The sequence below is a fragment of the Aplysia californica genome, unplaced genomic scaffold, assembly GCF_000002075.1.
Source record: "Aplysia californica isolate F4 #8 unplaced genomic scaffold, AplCal3.0 scaffold02615, whole genome shotgun sequence".
Taxonomy (NCBI): domain Eukaryota; kingdom Metazoa; phylum Mollusca; class Gastropoda; order Aplysiida; family Aplysiidae; genus Aplysia; species Aplysia californica.
The window spans coordinates 2,989-9,639 of record NW_004799885.1 but is presented as its reverse complement, the minus strand read 5'-3'; the positions used below and the strand labels follow the sequence as shown (position 1 = coordinate 9,639).

The 6,651-nt window shown below is 41.2% G+C and overlaps 1 long non-coding RNA gene across 2 annotated transcripts in view; it reads right to left on the bottom strand.

Moving 5' to 3' along the window:
- Positions 1 to 30: 30 nt before the first annotated feature.
- LOC106014117 overlaps positions 31 to 6,651 on the bottom strand; it is a 9,513-nt gene continuing 2,892 nt past the window's right edge. The window contains exons 3-4 of one of the 2 annotated variants that reach the window (XR_001185524.1): positions 5,241 to 5,546; positions 31 to 1,644 (exon numbers count right to left, since the gene is read on the bottom strand). This is a non-coding gene — a long non-coding RNA (uncharacterized LOC106014117). Of the gene's footprint in view, positions 1,645 to 4,475; positions 5,547 to 6,651 lie in introns of those variants that run through there. The other variant, XR_004859494.1, reaches the window with a different exon arrangement.

Below are 6,651 nucleotides of genomic sequence, written 5' to 3'. Positions count from 1 at the left end.
TGGCTTAAAACCGAGTTAGCTTTATATAACAGAGTTGGACCATAACAACAATGGACCATAGCAGATTTGGACCATAAAAGGGTTGAACCAAAAATTAGATGGATCATAACACAGTAGGACCATAACTGAGTTGGACAGTAAAAGGGTTGGACTAAAAAAGAGTTGGACCATAACACAGTTGAACCACAACACAGTTGGACCATAAAAACGTTATCACGTTACAGATTTAGACCATAAAAGGATTGGACCAAAAAAGAGATGGACCATAACAGAGTTGGACCATTACATAGTTGGACCATAAAAATGTCTTTCCCAAAAAGAGGAGGACCATAACAGAGATGGACCATAACAAAGTTGGACCATAAATTGGTTGAACCAAAAAAAAAAGGATTGACCCTAACAGAGTTGAACCATAACTGAGTTGGACAGTAAAAGGCTTCGACCAAAAATGGCTTTGACCAAAAAATAGATGGACCATGAAAGAGTTGGACAAAAAAGAGATTGGACCATAACCCAGATAGATCATAACCCAGTTGGATCATAAAGCGGTTGGTCGGAAACAGAAATGGACCATAACAGAGTAGGACCATAAAAGGGTTGGAACACAAAAGAGACGGACCATAACAGAGTTGGGCAATAACAATGTTGTACCATAACAAAGTTGGACCGTAATAACAATGGACCTTAACAGATTTGGACCATAAAAGGGTCGGACCAAAAAGAGAAGGACCATAACAGAGTTGAACCACAACAGAATCGGACCATAAAAGGATTGGACCTTAATAGATATGAACCATTAAAAGGTTGATCCAGTAATTAGACAGAGTTGGACCTTAACAAAGTTAGACAATAAAAGTGTTGGACAAAAAAAGATGGACCATAACAGAGTCGGACCATAATATAGTTGTACCATAACAGAGTTGGGACGTATCAACAATGGACCATAACTGACTTGGACCATAACAGACTTGGACCATAAGAGTTGGACCATAAAAGGCTTGGACAAAAAATTAGATGGACCATAACAGAGTTGGACCATAAATAAAGTTGTGCCGTGCCATAACAGAGTTGGACCGTAACAACAATGGACCATAACAGAGTTGAACCATAACAGAGTTGGACCATAACGAAATTGTACCATAACAAAGTTGGACCGTAATAACCATGGACCATACCGGTGTTGGAACAAAATGCTAGAGGCGGCTACTATATCCCATACAGCTCGGATGTGCACTGCCTCCCAAACATTTCAATGCGCACAACACCCACAAAGAGACTATAAAAGAACCTTGCTCAATTTTCCATACAAGTTCCTCGCCAGAGTGTGGCTGTAGCACACTACAAAAAGTGCTCTATGGGCGGACCCAAACAACTATTATGTTTAGAGTGAGTTTCGTAGTACATAAATGTTAATAAGGCGACACAATCTGAATGTGCACCAGCCGAACAAAGCCCACAAAAGCAGTTAAAAAATAACGCCATCTTATCCAGTTCACGATAGCTTACACAATGCCGTAATATGATAGCTTCAGAGCAATTCACCGATGTGCTCACAGTGATTTGCTGTTGTCTTGCCATTTATAACCTCTGTAACCCTGAACTTGAGCGTGGTCAACATGACGTAGGTCACTGAGTTATAAGAGCCTTACTTTAAATTGTGTAGTGGTGAAAGTTTTCTTACTTCAGTGTGTAATATTGATAGGCTTTACTGAAACCAAGTACCGGTCCCGAGTAAGCAGTGCTAGGTACCGGTCCCGAGTAAGCAGTGCTAGGTGACTGTTCAGTCCCCCACCCCCCGCCCAAAGTGGGTAACGGTAGGAACAACTTCCTGACTTGACTGCCAATGGATGTCACTGGCATATATAGGGCCTTCTCCGATTTCAGTATTTCAGGCAGGTCAAGGAAAAGTGTACAGCTACCTAGGGTAGTCCCTGCTCCAGTACAGCTTTCAATAAAACACCACACTTTCTCTTGGTCTGGATTGTCCTGTCTGTAAGGAAGGTCTTCACCCAACTGTGGAGTTTCCAGTGGATTCCAGTCCGTGTCATCTACCACCTTTCCTATATACCCTGTTGTAAGCTTGCTGGAGATAATCAAACTCCTCTACTGTATGTTTCTTTTCATGGAAGCGGTCATGGACTTCTCTGGCTGAGCCCTGGCCCGCACGAAATTCTGCAGAGATTGTTTCCAGCCACCAGTACAGGTGGTTCTTGGCCATCCTCTCTGCAAGTTCCTGATGCACAAAGTGACTGAAATAGGTCGATAGCTGTTCATTTTTTAGCAGGTTCTCCTTGTTCAGGGGATCGTTTTTCATTCCTCGTCTTGGTGATTAGCTGGAAAATGGTGCCCTTACCATATCAGCCGGATTGAGGTAGACAAGCATTTCATTGTGGATCTTATCTGGTCCAGGGGATTTGAGAGGCATCGGTTTCTTCTGTTGAGCTTAGTTAGAGTGAATTCATCTTCAAAGAGAGAGATACTTGTACTTTGCTCAGTTTTTTAGACAGTTTTTATGTAGGTCAGTGTGATTGTGGCTTTGTTCACAGAAGCAACGTACTTGCTGAAAGTTTCTGATTTTTTTTCCGTCTTCTACGATAGCACCTTCTGCTGTGTCCATGGGTTTTGGGTTGTTGGAGAGAAGTGAAGCTTTGGCTTCGTTTCTACGTAGGTCAACGTGTTGCTCCATTTCTTTCTTTCGGCCTAGAGGTTTGTCTTTTTGACCCTAGCTGAAGCTTTTTTGTAGTTAATTCTGTTTCTTGTTGAATTATTGCTTTCTTGCTTGTTCAATATTCTCATCCCAGAAGTGGTTGCACTTTTTCCAGCAACTCTTGAGGTACATAGAGCAGAGAATCTGTTACAGCCCCTCAGTAAACATCAAAAGAGAGGATGAAAGGAATACACAAATCAGGCCTGCTCAATGTGTGTTGTGAGCCCTGTGAAAAATTAATAACGGTAGATTTCTTGTCTTTGAAAACAAGGAGGTTTCTTGTGACACAGAGTTTTGTTGCCTTTCCGCTTTTGTTGTATGTTTTGTATAGAGGCGAGTGGCTATTAAAATCACCTGCAACTATTGTTATGGATCAAAAGAGCAGTCACTTCCCGGAGGAAGACTGTCAATTTGCAATCTGTGTACCAAATTGTAGCTGTTTCTTGCGTGTCATTTCTGATATAGGAGATTTGTACAAATTGGCAGTCAGGGCTTTTGCAGGTATAGTGAGTGCAACCTTGTATATAAGGGTCTGTGCTTTCTTGTAATAGGGCAATGTGAATTTTCCTTGAATCTAAAAGATGAGAGATTTCTATTTTCTTGTTCGCAAGGCCACAAACGTTGACTTGAAGCAGTCTAAACTGTTCTGCTTTCCCAGATCTAACTTTTCCCTAGCAGACTGGCTTGGCACTGCATGGTGCGAGCCTTAATGTACGACGAGTTGCCCGATAAAGGATGAATTCCTTTTTTTTTTTTTTCCTTTAGCATATTTACTGGGGACCCTGTTTTTTTGTTTGTTTTTTCTTACATCCCAGGTGAGTGGTGTACCAGTAGTCCATTTCATCTGGCATTGAAATTCCAGGTGCTACAAGTTCTGTATCTCACAAAGTGGGACAACGCACTCAACGGGGTCAAATTAATGTGGTCTGAACCTGGCAGCGTTGTTGCGCCAAATTCACACACACAAGCTAGTTATCACGTCCTGGATCCTTTGTGCCTGCACGTAGACGTCCGTGTTTGGGTATTCAATGTCCCCGGGGCCTATCACACCCATTGGTGTATTCATCCTTTGCGTAACAAAATTGGACCCTAACGAAGGTGAACAACAACAGAGTTGGACAGTAACAACAATGGACCATAAAAGGCTTGGACCATAAAAGAGCTGGACCAAAAACGGATTGGACCCCCAAAAAATGGAACATAACAAAGTTGAACAATTACAGAGTTGGATAACAAAGAATTGGACTAAAAACGAGATAGACTATAACAGAGTTGGACCATAACAACAATGGACCATAGCAGATTTGGACCATAAAAGGGTTGAACCAAAAATTAGATGGATCATAACACAGTAGGACCATAACTGAGTTGGACAGTAAAAGGGTTGGACTAAAAAAGAGTTGGACCATAACACAGTTGAACCACAACACAGTTGGACCATAAAAACGTTATCACGTTACAGATTTAGACCATAAAAGGATTGGACCAAAAAAGAGATGGACCATAACAGAGTTGGACCATTACATAGTTGGACCATAAAAATGTCTTTCCCAAAAAGAGGAGGACCATAACAGAGATGGGCCATAACAAAGTTGGACCATAAATTGGTTGAACCAAAAAAAAAAGGATTGACCCTAACAGAGTTGAACCATAACTGAGTTGGACAGGCTTCGACCAAAAATGGCTTTGACCAAAAAATAAAATAAAATAGATGGACCATGAAAGAGTTGGACAAAAAAGAGATTGGACCATAACCCAGATAGATCATAAAGCGGTTGGTCGGAAACAGAAATGGACCATAACAGAGTAGGACCATAAAAGGGTTGGAACACAAAAGAGACGGACCATAACAGAGTTGGGCAATAACAATGTTGTACCATAACAAAGTTGGACCGTAATAACAATGGACCTTAACAGATTTGGACCATAAAAGGGTCGGACCAAAAAGAGAAGGACCATAACAGAGTTGAACCACAACAGAATCGGACCATAAAAGGATTGGACCTTAATAGATATGAACCATTAAAAGGTTGATCCAGTAATTAGACAGAGTTGGACCTTAACAAAGTTAGACAATAAAAGTGTTGGACAAAAAAAGATGGACCATAACAGAGTCGGACCATAATATAGTTGTACCATAACAGAGTTGGGACGTATCAACAATGGACCATAACTGACTTGGACCATAACAGACTTGGACCATAAGAGTTGGACCATAAAAGGCTTGGACAAAAAATTAGATGGACCATAACAGAGTTGGACCATAAATAAAGTTGTGCCGTGCCATAACAGAGTTGGACCGTAACAACAATGGACCATAACAGAGTTGAACCATAACAGAGTTGGACCATAACGAAATTGTACCATAACAAAGTTGGACCGTAATAACCATGGACCATACCGGTGTTGGAACAAAATGCTAGAGGCGGCTACTATATCCCATACAGCTCGGATGTGCACTGCCTCCCAAACATTTCAATGCGCACAACACCCACAAAGAGACTATAAAAGAACCTTGCTCAATTTTCCATACAAGTTCCTCGCCAGAGTGTGGCTGTAGCACACTACAAAAAGTGCTAGAGTGAGTTTCGTAGTACATAAATGTTAATAAGGCGACACAATCTGAATGTGCACCAGCCGAACAAAGCCCACAAAAGCAGTTAAAAAATAACGCCATCTTATCCAGTTCACGATAGCTTACACAATGCCGTAATATGATAGCTTCAGAGCAATTCACCGATGTGCTCACAGTGATTTGCTGTTGTCTTGCCATTTATAACCTCTGTAACCCTGAACTTGAGCGTGGTCAACATGACGTAGGTCACTGAGTTATAAGAGCCTTACTTTAAATTGTGTAGTGGTGAAAGTTTTCTTACTTCAGTGTGTAATATTGATAGGCTTTACTGAAACCAAGTACCGGTCCCGAGTAAGCAGTGCTAGGTGACTGTTCAGTCCCCCACCCCCCGCCCAAAGTGGGTAACGGTAGGAACAACTTCCTGACTTGACTGCCAATGGATGTCACTGGCATATATAGGGCCTTCTCCGATTTCAGTATTTCAGGCAGGTCAAGGAAAAGTGTACAGCTACCTAGGGTAGTCCCTGCTCCAGTACAGCTTTCAATAAAACACCACACTTTCTCTTGGTCTGGATTGTCCTGTCTGTAAGGAAGGTCTTCACCCAACTGTGGAGTTTCCAGTGGATTCCAGTCCGTGTCATCTACCACCTTTCCTATATACCCTGTTGTAAGCTTGCTGGAGATAATCAAACTCCTCTACTGTATGTTTCTTTTCATGGAAGCGGTCATGGACTTCTCTGGCTGAGCCCTGGCCCGCACGAAATTCTGCAGAGATTGTTTCCAGCCACCAGTACAGGTGGTTCTTGGCCATCCTCTCTGCAAGTTCCTGATGCACAAAGTGACTGAAATAGGTCGATAGCTGTTCATTTTTTAGCAGGTTCTCCTTGTTCAGGGGATCGTTTTTCATTCCTCGTCTTGGTGATTAGCTGGAAAATGGTGCCCTTACCATATCAGCCGGATTGAGGTAGACAAGCATTTCATTGTGGATCTTATCTGGTCCAGGGGATTTGAGAGGCATCGGTTTCTTCTTATTGCCCTTTTGAGCTTAATAATAATAATAATAATAATAATAATAATAAATAGCATTTATATTGCGCATTTCCATTTCCTTAAAGATGCTCAATGTGCATTACAATGAAAAAGACATCACATCTTAAAAATTAATCGACACAAATGTGTACGTAAAACAAAGTACATATAATATAAATGCATATGTGTAAAATTTTATACCAGAAAAACAGTCTCGCGGTGAGGTTAAAAATGTGTTCACTAAAAATATACACGAACAGTCAAAATAAAGTTGAAACGTGAGTAACTAGAAACATTAATTAAAACATTAATTCTATACAGATAGAAAAACATTTCCGTT